Source organism: Passer domesticus, chromosome 7, assembly GCF_036417665.1.
Source record: "Passer domesticus isolate bPasDom1 chromosome 7, bPasDom1.hap1, whole genome shotgun sequence".
NCBI classification, from domain to species: domain Eukaryota; kingdom Metazoa; phylum Chordata; class Aves; order Passeriformes; family Passeridae; genus Passer; species Passer domesticus.
In genome coordinates, this window is record NC_087480.1 from 10,728,219 (window position 1) to 10,744,393 (window position 16,175).

Here is a 16,175-nt window from a genome sequence, read left to right on the forward strand (position 1 = left end):
GGTATCAAATATTTATTCATTTTTTCAACAATAAGAGTCAAAGCCATTTAATACCAATTTTCCCTTGCCCACTAAAACAGTATTTCTCATGCAAATACTTGTACCACTGTGATTGTGTTCTCTTGAAATCTCTAGGGGTTAGGTGCTTTAACACCTCCTGGGATTATGGCATGAAAACAGCAATGTATTCTGCATTATAACAACCCATCTTAATGCATTTTGTTGCTTTTATCTGGGAGCAGACCTAAAGAGCTCTGTCTCAGGGAAAAAAAAAAAATAGATATTTGAGCAGATAATGCAATTCCTTTGGAGGCCCAAAGTTCTTCTCCAAGTATATACATACAATTTCCATTAGCATTTAAAGGAACTTGAAATGAGGAGAGATCTCTGAGCCTGTTTCATTGGCTGTTGTGAATATCCTGGCTGCAAAAATGTTAATGTTTTTATGTATTACCTCCATCTGCTTCAATCCTGTGAAACTTGGGTGTGCTATTTATAAATATGAATATGTTGAGTTAGTATATGTTTTGCCTGTTCTGTAGGCACTATTCATTTTCTTGCAGAAAGCACATCTGTCACTGCTTTCATTAGCAAAGGGTCCTTTTTACGTTCTTTTTGAATTATAATATTGATTTTTTTTTTCCCCAGCACTGCTGTTTTGCATAGTGTATTGTTAAACCACTCAACAAATTTAAATCCTTGAAAATGGGGTTGGTAGTGGAAGTGCTGGCACACCCTGAGCTAAATTGTCATGAGCCCTGATGCTGTGCTAAATGGATTGAGCCACACTGACACCCCCCACCTCAGGTCTGAAGTCCCAAACACCTTGAAATACTATTTCAGCCACACAGTTATATGGTGATACACTGCTTGGATTCAAAATAAATTCTATGAAATTCAAAGAAGCTGTGGGAATGAATAACCACAACCGAGGTGCTGGAAATGTCTCACAAATCAATCATCGCAGGTGTGAACAGAATTTCCAGGTTGGTTTCCTACATATTTTATTTTCATGGGTTTCTTTGAAGTTTAAATCTCTTTTTATTTGTAACATCCTTGCCCTTGAGTCTTTCTTCTTTTCTAAATATTCACTCATTCCCCATAATCCCTTTATTCCATTCTATTTTCCAGCCATGCCTCCCCTGATACGCCTCTCAAAGGCCTGTTGTGCTCAGCCCCATCTGGATGCACTGACACACCTGGAGTTTTGTCTCCACTCACCTCCCACGGGAAGAGGAGAGGCTGGAGTTCCTCTGGATCCTCACCCAGCCCGTGGGGCAGAAACACTCTGGGGGAGGTGGGGGTTACAGAGGGCTCTGAGCTGCTGTGTCCTGCAGCACCCCAATATCCGCATCTCCCACTGAAGGGCTCTGCTGAGCACGTACAGCACATTCACTGACTGCTGCATTGCCACACAGAAACTCTACATAAAACATCTTTGTGTGCCTATTCCTTTGGAAAAAAACCACATTTCTGCAGTCCCTGTGACAGTGTAATAGTCTAGTATTTCTAGTATAATTATATTCCCTTTAATAGTCACCATACCAGGATGCCTTTTTTATGGAAGATATATAGACAACATTATATACACTTTCTGAGGCCTTTTCTGAAGTACAAAAAAAAATACAATCCAATGAGGGCTTGGAGGCATTCTGGCTTCACTAATATTCATATGTTAGAACAAACAAATGTGGAATTTTGGATTATAGCCAACTGAAATATCACATCAGCCTGTGGTTTCCTTTTGAATGATTAAATATTGTACCAAAATAACTTTACTGCTACTATTCAGGGGGAAAACATGATGAGAAAAAGCAGAGAAAAATATATGTATCAGTGGGCTATGCAGCAGATTGGAATGGAGGCATCCTGCTTTTCAGGGCATTCCTTTCCCTGCTGCAAGGAGCTCCTAAAATCTTGGTGGGAGGACAGGCAGGGTGCCTGTTCATGTGGTCAGGGCAGGGAATGGGTGTCCCAGAGCCACGATTCTGATGGGAGCTGGCTGAGACCCTCTCCTGCACCCTGTTGGATCCACCCCCAAACCTCTCCCCTTGGTTTTGCTGTTTGAGCAGCCCCACACTTGCACTTGGATCAAGGCAGGCTGGGGTATCCTGAGCCCAAAATACCAGGTGGAACAATGTGTGGCTTTTCCAAAAGGCTGGCTAGAAAAGCCCCATCTCCACTTCTTGCCTATAAAATCCTGTTCTGGAAGTGAGGGGGTTAAAAGCAGAGCCATTTGCAGCTCTATTTCGTTTTTCAAATGCTAGATTTCTGAGATACTCATTAAAAGATGAATTCAGACAGTGTCCTTGAGACAGTTAATGAGATATGCTAATTTAAAATAAATAGGTCTGGTATGAATTCTTGATAAGAAAACATCTGCTTGGATCTGTTGCTCACTTTCAAGGGAGGTAACTGGGTCTGAAGACAGCAAGATAGGATAAGGAATTTGTAGCCATCTTGAAGGCAACAGTTTAAAAGAAATAATTGTTTTTCAGGTTAGCCCTTGAAGACATTTATTTCTTCTGTCTGACATTTTTGTACACAGGGACTAAGAGAGGCAGCAGGCCCAGGCCAGGGAGGCACTAAAGGCATTAAGGAGCCTCCTTGGCCATCAAAGCCACCAGGGTGAAAGGAAGCTCTAAGGCACTCCCTGTTCCCCAAACGTGTGAGAACATTGTCCTGTCTGCCAAAGAGAAGAGATTTGCCTGAAAAGTGGAACTGGCACCAAACATGCCCCTCAATAACTGCAGAGCATGCCACCCTGATTGCCACCTGTGTGGCACAGCTGGGTGGCAGCCAGAGAACACCTCTGGGCGAGCCAGCAGCAAGGGCATTTACCTCCCCTGACCTTGGCAGTGAAGCAGAATGACTTTATGGACACATAGGTTTGTGTCCTGGGTGTGCTGCAGGTTTTATTATTGGGTTGGGGTTTTTTTGACTCAATCACAGAAATGTGCAATCTCATTTTATACAGAGATCCTTGCACCATCCTTGCCTTTGAAGCAGCAGCTTGGATAACACCTTGTAGCAGTCAAAGAGCAGCAAAAGGTGGCAAGAGAAATCCTACCACTCCCAGTATCTGCTCAGCTCTCCTCTGAAAAGTAAGAATTGCCATCCCCAAGATGGTAATTTTGTGCAACAGCACAGAAGTGAAGGGCTATGGAAGAGGCAGTGCAGCTCTCTGGCCAGCAGTTATAACAATATATGTGCTTATGTGGGGTTTGAGCTTCACAGTCATACAATGATGTAGTGTACATGCTACAAAATTTTCTAGAATTTTAGAGGTTCAATATTCAAAGATTATTTATACTGACCTTTCAAAAATTTCTGATCCAGATGTTTTTATTTTTAATTTAAGTCTATGCACCATACCTGTTACAGGGTATTACTGAACACTGTCTGTCAGTGTCAAAATCCACTGGGTATTCAATCCCTTGTACTCAACAATATGAAATTAGGACTTTAATTCCCTTTCAGCACACCATCCTTTTCCAGTTGCACCTGTGCAGCCAGGCTGTCTGTGTGCCTGAGGGAATGAGGAGATTCTGTCTGGGAAGTTTTTGCACTCACCAGCCTGACTTGGACTGAGCTTGTCCTCTGTGGTAATCTGAGATCAAAATATGGCTGAAAGATCTTATTGCATTGTGACATTTCCTCACCTCTGTCTGCACCAGCTTCAGGGCTGTGGCAAAAATCAATGAGCTGCACTTGCAGGTCTGAGCTCAGCATTTAGCTTTTCCTTCTCTAAAATACTGATCCCTCCAAAACGGATCTGAAAGGGTGTTTGGAAAATATGACAGTACCTGCCTATGTACAAGTGCCTGAGTGCTTTATTGGGTGATCAGAACATGGTTACACAGATTCCTATTCCTTGATTTCATCATGTCTAATAATAGATTCCTAATTTCTCTTTCTGTCTGGTAAAATCTAACTACTCAAGAAGGTAAACTAGATAATATGACATAAAATATCTGGGTTTTCCCCCCTATTATTGTAAAAATCTCATTGCATGATTTTTTTTTCTCTAAAACATTTTGTTGGCTTAATTTTTTGGCAAAAAATATTATTATTGTATAATCATAATAACGTAATTTGCTACAATTATTGTCAGACACATCATCTTTCCTTATCATACTTTTTCTCTCCTGTTCCTGAGTTGCTTTGTTCAGTGCTGTGTACGTGTGCAGTCAGCATCATGCTGAGTCATTTAATAAGTGAAACAGAGATATTTTTATAGCCCAGAATTTTATGTTTGGGCTGGAAGCTTACAGCTCCCAGTAACCTGAGCTTCAAATCCACTCTACTCATGTCTTTAACATGGAGTTTGATCCCTGAATTTATTTGTGACAATAAACAGAGAATTTTACAACAAATAGTATGCACTGATGGTGCTTGGTTAGCTGTAATTATGAAAGATGATTGCCTCCTCAGTTAGTGCTGCTGCTGCAGAGGGTTACTGGACTTCATGAATAAATTATCTACACCAATACAGCAAGTTCTGTTACCCTGAATATTTTGTTCAAATGGTGTGAATGCCAGTACTCAATGTATGAAATGCAAGGAGAAATGGTCCAAAATATTCTATACAATCAGTGTTTACCAAAACTGCAATGCTGATTCCAAACTCTTACATATGCATAATATAAAATGGGAATATCTGAATATGGTATATTTGTCTAGAAGAAGGTTTGAAACCAGGTCCAGATTTCATCTTAACTGGTATTAACCAAGCTTTCTTTAAGCTATCTCCTTTTAATTTAAAAAACGCGGAGTCATATCTCTAGCTGATATAAATCAGGACCACTTCCAAAGCTGCATTTTATATGTAATTTACAGAGGTACAGAGACTTCATTCTCAAGTCATCTAAGTTTGAACTTTTCTACATAAAGGACAACAAAAGTCAATTTGTATTATGATTGCTGATTAATTAATGAGAGAAGGAAAATCTAGACTGAATTATCCTTCATACTGGATAAATTGCTTTCTATGCCTTTAATAAGGTGGGCTAATGGCCAGTCATTAACATGTTTATATATTTAGCAAATAGTCTATTATATAATCTCAAGATTAATTTTGAGGAATACCCTTGTCATAATTCCCTTTGCTACAGCTTAATTCAAAGGTTCCACTTGCACCTTCAGCTGGGTTGCACGAGTGCTAATGAAGCACACACAAAGTCCTTGCTTTTCTGCTACTTGTACCTCGCTTAATCCCCTTTATGAACATGCCACTCACTCCTGTAAAACATCTAAATGGAGTGTCTGTGCCCTGCTGGGAGCTCTTCATGTGCCATGGGGGGATAAGGGTGAGCACTGGTGTCACAATAGAACACGAAATAAAACAATACACACACTGGAACTTCTAAGGTAAAAAAGAAGGGCAGCTTATTCTCAACTTCGATATATATAGAATTTGGAAAGTGATTCTGGATTGGAGAATGAAATTTTCACCTGTCTAATGACACTGGTCAAACCAATAGTCCATCAGTTTCCTCCTCCTCCAGGAAAGAATGTAAAACCAATCATTTACATAAAAGTGTGTGAGAAACTCCATTACAAAAATGTAAACATCAGAAGGCTTAGAAGAACAGGGCAACACACTGGCAGCCCTCCCTGGGCCTGCACCACCCTGCTCTGGTGACTCAGACTTTGCTGGTGGTGGTTGGTAAATATTAAGATAAATATTAGCAGCAGTGCTTGTGTTGCCTGGTGGTGCAGTGGAGATCAGAGCTCTGCTGCTCATTCTGTACCTAGACACAAGAGACAGAGCTGCCCTGGCAGGGAGGACAGCACAGGGGAATGTGGGGGACAGGAGCAGTGCCTGGCATGAGGGACCAGATCTGCACACAGCCTGGGGGCCAGGGAGGAACTGGACCCTGCTGTCCTGAGTTGTGTTCCATCCTCCTCTCAGCATCCCTTCACTCACGGAGCCCCTTTCTGGACAGCCAGGCTTTCACAGCCAGTCCCAGGCACCCCAAATGTGCTGGACTCAGGAGCCAAGCCAGACCTGCCCACATCATTTCTGGGTGACAGCTCCCTGATCACTAAGCCTTGCAGATACCTGCAGTACAGGGACATTTGGCAAATCCTGCTAGTGCCTGTAATGTCATAATAAACTGACATATTTATGTACATTTTATGTCTTTTTGTGATGCGTCTTGGGGATATGATTTTTCATTGTTGTCATAATCAGTCAGTCAGAGAACTGGTACCTTTCCACAGACAGAAATAATGCATTGACACTGCCTGGCTGCAATATATTAAAATTTAAATCACCCTCTGGTCTGCTGTAGGAATCATATTAACTGGTCCTAAACACACAAAAAAAGCAGAACAATAAAATTCAGAGAATGATAAATTACTGATGTTCTTTCATATTTCATAAAGAAAAGGTCTTATAATAGCCTGAAGTTTACTTACTAAATGTTTATAGATGCTAAGATAATTTTTTTGAAAATCAGAATAACATTCTAAGTTAAGAAGACATTTCTCTGGCATTTGACAGCTTCACAGCCTGGGTAAAAACGAATTTGCAGTAACTATGAATTACCATTCAGTTTGGGGAAATGAAAACTGCTTAATTGAGAAAGTGTGTTAGAAGCCAGAGTCACAAGTAGTAACTTGAGTTCCCAGTGGCAAGCCCACCATGATCTCAGGATCAAACTGTAGCACCTTTGTTTCAGTAATTAAGCATACAGTGGCAGCAAAGACTATTTCTCTTCCCATATTGAGCTCCTGCAATAGAAAGCTGCATGAGCTTTCAGACTGAGATATACATGTGAATTAATTTGGATAATGGTCCAAGAGACATTTTGCAGGTTTCTGTTCCTTTTTCTAGATACATTTCTATCTGAAAAAAGGGCATTTTCCAGTACATATTATTCTAGTCCAATTGCCTGTGTCCTTTCCATTGTGATAATTTCAATACCTGTGTACATAACATGAAACCAGTCCCCCATTGTTAACATATCTGTTTAAGTAGAGAAAATGGGGAATTTGTGATGGTTTTATTATAGTTTATCTTCATGTAGCTATGTTTGGGATCAATCTTTGGCTACAGAGAATCAAATAAAATGCATTTTGGCTTTGGCTATAGAGAATCAAATAAAACTTATTTTTATGCTCGCATGAAAGAGCATTACTTCCCAGCTCTACCTTTTACATGTGTCTGCCTTTCCCTCTCTCCACCATGGCCAATACAGTATCTCTGGCCTATTAAACAAGAAATCAAACCTGAGTTTGGCTGATTTTTTCATGTGTTTTAAAATAATCAATGCTGGCTTTAGTTTTGGGAAATAATCAAACAACCTCTTGTGAGATTTCCAAGGCTGTGGGACAGCCCACACTAAAAATGTCTTACTACATTGAAGGAAAGACTGTTAGAACAGGTAACATCCATTACATACAAATCTTTTTTTTTTTCCTTCTCTGAATTCTACTAAAGTGTTTTCGATAGAAAAAAAGCAAGGTTCACAATGAGGTCCAAAGGCCAACTGCTTTTTCAATGGGCAGGGAGGCACAACATGTCAGATTTTCTCCCTCCAGCTCAGCCAACATTTCTCCTTCAGTCATATTGATGTTCTTTCACAAGCTCAGTGGATTTTCAAAGTATTTGCTGCAAATGTATCTCAGACATTTGCTTGCTATACTGAGCTGCTTTATTAAAACCAAACTCAGCAAATCACTTTATTAAGTGCAATATCATTAAGAGACTCCCTGCAGTTTTGTGGGAGGTTCTTGATGCAGATCCACCTCTCACACATGGTGTGCATCTCAGGGTTAAGGGAAAATTGCAAAAAGCTGGCAGGACACCGTCTGTGTTGGCATCACTACTACAGTTTTTGAGTTTTGAGTTACAGTTTTGAGCTAACAAACTACAATACTGCAGCACGAAAAAAAGGAAAGGATCATGGCTTGAACCCTGCCAGATGGAATATGGAGACAGCTCAGGAGAACTTGCCAAAAAAATGTGTGTGTGCATGCATGTGTGTGCACAACCCTTTATAAAATTAAGCAATCTCTTGAAATTTTTCCATTTCAAGAAGCTTCAAATCAAACACTCCTTCACTTGCCAACACCAAGAGAAAGTTATCACCATTTATATTCATATACACATAAGTTTCATCCAGATGGTTTTACACACTGTTTCCTGTAATCTAATGCATTTTTCTGCTTGTGAATTACAGAGAGATGATTCTGGTTATGACAATTATATTCACACTTGTAACTGCCTGATAAGCTCATAGGTAAGTGCTTTAAAGCCAACACATTAGCTTCAAACTTTCCACTTTTATTAATTATCTGTTCTTTGTAGTTGGTCACCTAGTCACAGGACATTATTTCTATTTTAAACGTGTGAATAAAACTTTCTAGAATAGCAGAGTATGGAACAAAAAGCATGTCATTCTCACACAAATGCATATTAATTTCTGAAAGACGGGGAAACTGATAACAGGAATGTTAATGGATAGGGAATCATTCCTTCCATAACTGACACAAAGCTAAGCCTCAGTTGGCTCTCATCTGCATAACTCCAGTGGCTCAGAGGAAGATACAGCAGTTTACACAGGCTGAGAGGATCTGAACTTTTGCTTCTTGTGTCTCTGCTGTATTCTCCTATTGTCATGGCCTTTTTACCTTGCATAAATATGTGTTAATTAGCTTTAATTAGGATAATTACATCATAGCTATTCTACTCACACTTTCAATGGTATTAAAGAGATTCAGCCCCTTTAGATTTTTGCTAATGATGCTGGTTCACTTGGAGAGCAAAGTAATATTGCCAGGTCTGATATAATTTTTTTTTTTTTGAAGGAATTAAGAATTTGATCACATTCTAAAGCTGAATGAAGGTCAAAATCTCAAATTTTTACAAAAAACCTGAAAAATAGTTAGGTTTATACCTATTAAAATCATGAAACAAGACACATAAATGTGCATTAAGACAGGTAACGGATGAAAATGACAATGCAGTTGCAAGACTTTTTCCAGTGGATTACGCTTTCAGTAACACCAGTAACGATGTTCTCTATCTCATTTGGTCATGTGCAAATCAACTATTTTTAACAGAGATTAACACTGTACAGGAATATAATATAATAGTTCAGTTAGAAGGGTCCTACAAAAACCATCTACCCCTACTGCCAACTTCCAGATTATATGAGAAATCCTTGGCTGCCCTAATATTTGCTTTAAATAGGCTGGGTTGGCAGAGCAGTGCTAAGCCATCTTTTGACTTTTCTCACCGTGGCAGTTGGAAATCAATTTGGGTTTTATTATGGAGAGCCATCTCAGGTCTGATCAAATTTGTGTTTGCTTCAGAAAAATAATTTCATAGCTTTGGGCTTTTGCTGCCGTTGGTGCCCCATCAACTGAAGTAAATAGGAGGGTGTTTAGAGCTGGCTGTGTTGCCTCAAGTTTACCTGTAAGCAAGAAATACCTGGAAGCTGGGTTAGAGAAGTTTGGGAGCTGTAGAGATGAGGCTCACCAAGAACCACTCAGCCTTAGTCAGTAATTAATAATACACAAATGTCCTAGTGACTTCTGATTACATGATTAGGCAGTGCAGTGATCCTGTGTGACAAAGGGGCCTGCACTGCCCAGTGCTCACTCAGTTTATGTCCCCTCTCACACCCTCAGGTAGGGATTCACCAGTCCCACAGAGGTTTCTGCAGAGCATCACTTCAGCAAAACCAGCCCTGAATTCATCACTGCAGCAACATAATGTGGCTTGGCACAACTGTATTATAGTATTGCTTCTTGTGCTGTAGTTAAGGCCTGTCAGCAATTTCATTATTGAGCCCTATTTTTAGCCATTCGTAACTTGTAAAAAAATAAAAGCATTTACAGTGCAGGCTTAATCGGAACAGTATTTTTTCTCAGTAGGAAATGTAATGATATACATCCTATGTGTGTATGACAGTACAAGTAGTTCCTTCATCTACCTAAAAAATCTGCTGACTTGTGTTTCCTTATTTTTTCTGTGATTTACTGTTATTCTCAAATGGATTCTAATAAATTTGCAAGTTATTGCAGAACTTTCCTAGCGACACAGTAGCACTAATGTGGAATAATGTTATACATGGGCTCCATAAAGCTGAACATTCATAGGGTGCAGCAGTCAGTGATACAGGTGATGATACAGAGCTGATGATTATTGATGAAGACATTCCCCTTGACTTCATGGGTGTAGTATATACCATGACAACTTTATGCATCATGAAGAAAAGTTTTCTTGTGCCAAAAAATAAGTAGAATTTTATTCCTCTCCATAAAAAACACAATGTAAATCCAGAATAATCCTTGAACGAGCTCTGAGGATTTTAGTATCTAAATTGATAAAGAGCCACATTTCCTATTTGCTTTCTATATAAAATTATTTTAGCATCTCTTTTGTGTTCTGTGACAAATTCTGTCTTGAACTGCATCTCTGGAAATCCTAACCAGCTTAAAGGATCCTGGTGGACTGCTGCCAACTCACCCTTCGTGTAACAGAGCTCACGGATTGGCCTCTCCACCTTGAAGGTGGAAAAGCATTTCTCATGTGATGGCTGAGATTACAAAACTAAAGGCAATTCACAACTTGTACAACGAGACACAATTCATCTATATATTGTTTTTAGAACAAAGGCTTGCTTTCAAAGGTGGCAATTACAAGTAATTGCATCTCTAATAGTGATATGTAGCTCAATTATCAAGGCCTTCCCATAGAAGTGAGAACAGAAGTAGATGGACTAGCTTACTTTTTATTTATTTGCTAACATTTTTAAAACTTTATTTATTCTGAGCCTTCTACACCTGCTTAAGCTGACTCCACAATGACCTGTTCTAATGCAACACTGATGGGAATGTTTATTAGTAGCTACTTAATTGCAGAATGTCACAAAGAACAGTATAAATGTAAGAAACTGGGGAAATTAGATTAAATGTTAAACACTGAATTTATGCTTGACAATATGCAAATATGCAGAATCTGCTCAAGACCAGAAGTTCTTCATACAGCAAATTCAGCACATTTTTAGGCAAGTATTTGCTATGGAAGCAGCTTCCACGCCTGGGTCCCCTCCTCACAGGAGTTCCATCAGCTGGCACAGCTTTAACTGCAGTCTCTTCCCAGATCTCTCTGTAAGAGTCAGTGGCAAGAGAAGACTTTTCAGCAATAAACAGAGACACAGGCCAGAAGCAGAAATCGTGCAGCAGCATCAGTTTGTGCTAAAGCATCAATTTCAATTAGTTACTGGCCAGTAGCTCCAAGATGTTTTTCAATTTTAGCAAAGCTTCTTGTATTTACACTATTTCTGCTATTACCCTACAAACAAGGGTTTGCATTCCTCAGATTTTTGTAACCATTTTTACCAGGGAAAGCTTTGCACATCTTCAGTACCTGGCTTCCTTAAAGCTGCTCCTCTCCACTCACAGGTATATCCTGGTGGACCCTGTCAGGTGAGAGACAAGACCTGCTCAGCATTCAGCAAAGTTGATGTTTTAAACAAGTTTATAAATTAGATTTCTCCTTTGCTCTCAAACTCCCATTAAACACTTGATGCTTTATGATACTGACAGACCTTCATCATTTTCCATAGGCACAGTGAGGTTGTGGGGAAAATACTGAGCACCTGCTCCCAAAACAAAGGAGCTGTGTGTGCTGTGATGACACAGGTGATGAGCTATGACTCCTCACCCAGCCTGATCCTGCAGGGTCCAAAGGGGCAGCAGCATCCCCAGGTGTGCCAGGGCTCAGCAGGCCCAGCCCAGCTGCTGTACACAGCACCTTTCCTTCTGGGGCAAAACCACTGAAACAGATAATTTTGAGAGTATGTTTCAGGAAACTGCTAAATCTGATTGCCTAGGTGGGAAAAATGTCATTTTGAGGACAGTTGCAAATGGAGACAACTTCCATATTACTGTCACAGAAAGAGCCTGTGTGAATGCCACAGCACAGTTACAGGAAAATAGTTCTGGCAAGTGGGGCTGTCCTGTCATTTTGTGGAGGATGAAGATCTATATGAGTATATTTTTTTCTAGGCAAAGGATGAGCAGGCACACACTGTGTTGGCAGCTTGGTATATTTTCAGCACTTTTTTTACCTACATAACTAATGCAGACTCTAATTTGGTGTTCTCAGATTTTCATCAAAGCAGCAAGAGCCTTACACTACAGAGCAGCATGGAGCAGCCATGCAAATATCACTCTAACAGCAAAAGTGCAACTTCTTTGTCTGTGCCAGAGAAACTCCATTTTCCACACCTTATAAATGATTATTTTGCTTTAATTGTGCCCAGAGATGGAATCAGTTTTAATACAACACAGCTAAAAATCTATCCTCACTCCAAGAAAGAATTTTCTATGTATATATTTAAATACATTACATCACACATATGTATATATAAAAGGATTTTATGGATACTCTATCAGACATATATATGCTTGTTGCCACATCACCCTATTTAGTGGCATGAATTAATTTATTTTAAAATTAATCTTTTACTTTCTGCCAGCTCATTAACCCTGTGGCAATCAGTTCTGTAATTTAATTACCTGTTGGGAAGAACAGCCCCTCCTGGTAAAAACAATTGGCTAACATTTTCAGGGGAAATTTATGTCTCCAAGAAGAGATTTTCTAAAATCTCTGCTTTATAGAAAAAGTCAATGATTCACAATTCACTTCCTCAACCTGCTGATAATTTTGTAGGCTCCTGTTAGATCCTTACTGCAGTCATCAGTTTTCCAACACAGCAAGCTCCAGTCCACTTAGTACTTGCTACAAACAGATGCCATTTCATTTTTATGGTCATTCTTATGGCCTTCCTGCTATCTTTTCTAGGTCTCCTGCAGCCCTATGAAAATAGAATAAGAGGAATTCTGTACAGTATACATATTTACTACTGATAGATACAGCAGTATAATGATACATGCTGGTTTGTTCTCTTTGTCTCCAAAACAGCAATCAAATTGTTCTACATTAGAAAACAATGACTGTGATATCATAGAGTTCCTCTGATTTTAGGGGTTTTTTTTTCCCTTAGTAACTTTGATTGTGAAATTCACCATCTAAGGAAGAGACCCTGATGGCAATGTCAGAAAATAATTTATGTCACCGCTGTGCAGTGGAAGAAAACTGTCAGGGTTTTCTAGTTCTGAACCCATGTAACCTCCTACTGGACCAGTGTGGAAAATAATCCTCACTAAAAAAACTCTTCAGGGATCATAAGGAAATCTCTGGTTTTGCAAAAAATTGCCTGCAGGGTTGCTGGTTGTGTTGCTCGTGGCAGGATAATGTGCATCAGCTTTCAGTGCTGTCACTAGGGCGCTTCTCATTGCCACATAATCTATGCATAAATCTAATGATCCATAAATTTGTCCATGGCTTGAACAAGAAGGGACTCTAAGCAAGGGAGCAGACCTATTAACAAGCAGAGATGCTGCACAAGGAGCAGGAGCATGGGGTCACTGCCAGCAGCCACCTGGGCTCAGCACTGAACTGGCCTGGCTGGAGCTGTCTGCTGGTGGTACAGACACAGATATACACACTAAAGCATGAATATATATATATATATAGACATATAATAATAATTTAAGAAAAAAAAACTTGTAAAGGATCAGGATTAGCACCTCACAGGTGATGAAGAACTCATTATCAGGATCACAGCCCTCAGAGCACTGCACTGCCTGTCTGGCGCACAGCCAGAAAAAAGTGTGCTGCTGTCTGGGTGAGGTTCTGCAGAATATTAATGGCTTTCAGTCCACACTCCCCTGGATTCATAACTTCCCAGAAGCAGGCAGACACAGGTATTTCTCCTTTAGCCTTTCCTTTCACAACATCCAACAATATCCCCCCCTCCAAGATGCAGAGGTGTCCCATCCAGCAGGGCAGGGCAAGGGCAGAGCTGCTACAGCCCTGGCAGTTCCACAGGAAAACTGGTCTCAGGAGGCAGGTTTGGAACAGGGGAACTTCATCATTTCAAGTAGATGCAGGTGGAGCTGAAGAAGTGACTCACCCAGTGAAAAGAGATGGATGTGGCTGGGGCACACACTGTGTGTCCCTGCAGTCCCAGCCCAGCTCTGCCTGCTGGCACAGGGACTGCCATGGACAAGTGGCTGAATCAACAGCAACAGTGAGGAAGAGCCTGGAAAATATCTTGTGTCTTGTTCCACTTGGTGAAGGAAATGCAGGATAAAAATAGCATCCCTTTTCTTTTGCAGCAGACGAGGGTCCTCTTCACAGAAGGCACCAAGATGTGAGCAGTGATCTCCTGGGAGGAACCACCACAAGGATGAGGGAAACCTGCATCCCTGGAGAGCCCAGGGAAGGGTCCTGGGTGGTGCCTGTGGGTGCTTGTACCTACCTGCACCCACCTTGTGTGTGGTCAGAGCACCATCCCCAGGTTCCGTAGAAGTAATAAATAAAGGCAAAAGTACATACGTACAAATCAGTTTATCTATATACTATTCATTCATTCATGTATAAAACTGCATAGTATGCTAATTCAGGTCCACAGTGTCAAGGCAACACTCCCCACTTCCATTTCTGAAGCAAAAGTATCACTTGGTACATTTAACTAACACTTTTAATGACAGAGCTGTACAGATTTCAGATATGTTTTTAAACCTCCAGAAAATATGCATCACACTTGTCATACTTGAGCCTAATGTGATTTGAATGAGAGGAAAAAATAAGCCTGACAACTAATATATTTATTGTAATAGACAGTAAATATTAAATACAGATATTTATATGGGACATAAAACCTGTCCTGTGTATAACAGGAAGGGGGAATGGTGTATAAGAGTCAGGATCTATTGTTAACCCCATGGCAAATGTAGCTGCATTCTGCTGCTCCAAGGAGCAGTGGTAGCAACACACGAGCCAAAGCTCTTTACTAGAGTTTCATACCTCATTAATAATATCACAGGTCTTGAAAAGGAATCTTTTTCCCAGTATGAGAGGAAATTATTTCCCTTGTTGTGCTCTATCACGGTGCCTCCCCAATGCATCATTTTGCATTTGCTTCCCCTTCCCTCCCACACTTCAGGGAAACCAAGCAAAGGTGGGTTTGGCAGATTTTCACACTGCCTCACAAGAGGCAGATAATCATGATTAAATTCCTCCCTCTCCCAGCTCTACTTTTTTTTTTTTTTACATAGTTTTTCTAATCATAATTGGATCATCTGAGAATTGGAGCTCTGTTTCCCCCTCTCATTTCTAGTAACCAGAATCACTCTCTCTTTTTTTTTCTCCCCAGAGATAATCCCCTGGAGATGGGAAAGGTTTTCTGTTGTGGTTTTTGCTTCCATGTAAGCTTTGAACAATGACTGCTGAGCTAGCTTTGACAGGTGTTAAAATATCTTGGAGCCGGCTGAACATCCGTATTGATTAACTAATACATGGACAGAGGTTTTTAGAACTCATTGCTTTACACTGTTTCAGAAGGAAGTGGGGAAAATATGCTACATTATCACTTTCTTTCTCATCCATTTTCATGTACTATATTCCATGTTCATCCAGTTTAACTGCTAAGCTGTCAAAAACCAGAAAATAGTGAAGAATGTAGTTATGTGCTTATTCAGAAGATTGAATCTCACTGTTTATTGCAGCTGTTTATTCATGATATAATTAGGCAGAAATATACAGCTTATGGAAAAGTTAATAAATTCCTGAGACAGTCCTAAATGATTGATGAATATTTTTCTACCAGTCTATCTGGTAGAAATGTCTTTTCAAATTAGAGAATCTTCAAATTTGCAATTATCAGTGTCCCTTTGCCTCATCACTACAGCTAACTACTAATAATGAATACCAGCCAAAAAGACTTGCCTTGTCTTTTATCCAAAGTCCTGATTTTATACTTGTGTTTTATACCTCCCTTGTGACATCATCCTCAGTGAAAATATTCGGTGTAGAAAAGATGCAAGATGAGACCCCTTTAGGAGACAAAGCTGAAATAAATGTATCACAAACACTTGAGTTTGCATTCACAGCTGACAAGAAGATAGTAGGGCCTGATCCTCCTACTGTAGGAGCTTAAAAAGACAAAACTTAATAGCACTGAAATAAGTGTTTGTTTTGATCAGAAAAAGTGAATGTTAAATATTTTTATTGTAGAGATAGCCCACAGCTAGCCTCTCAGCTACAATTCAGACAGATACATAAAAATGTGTCATACTTAGGTCCA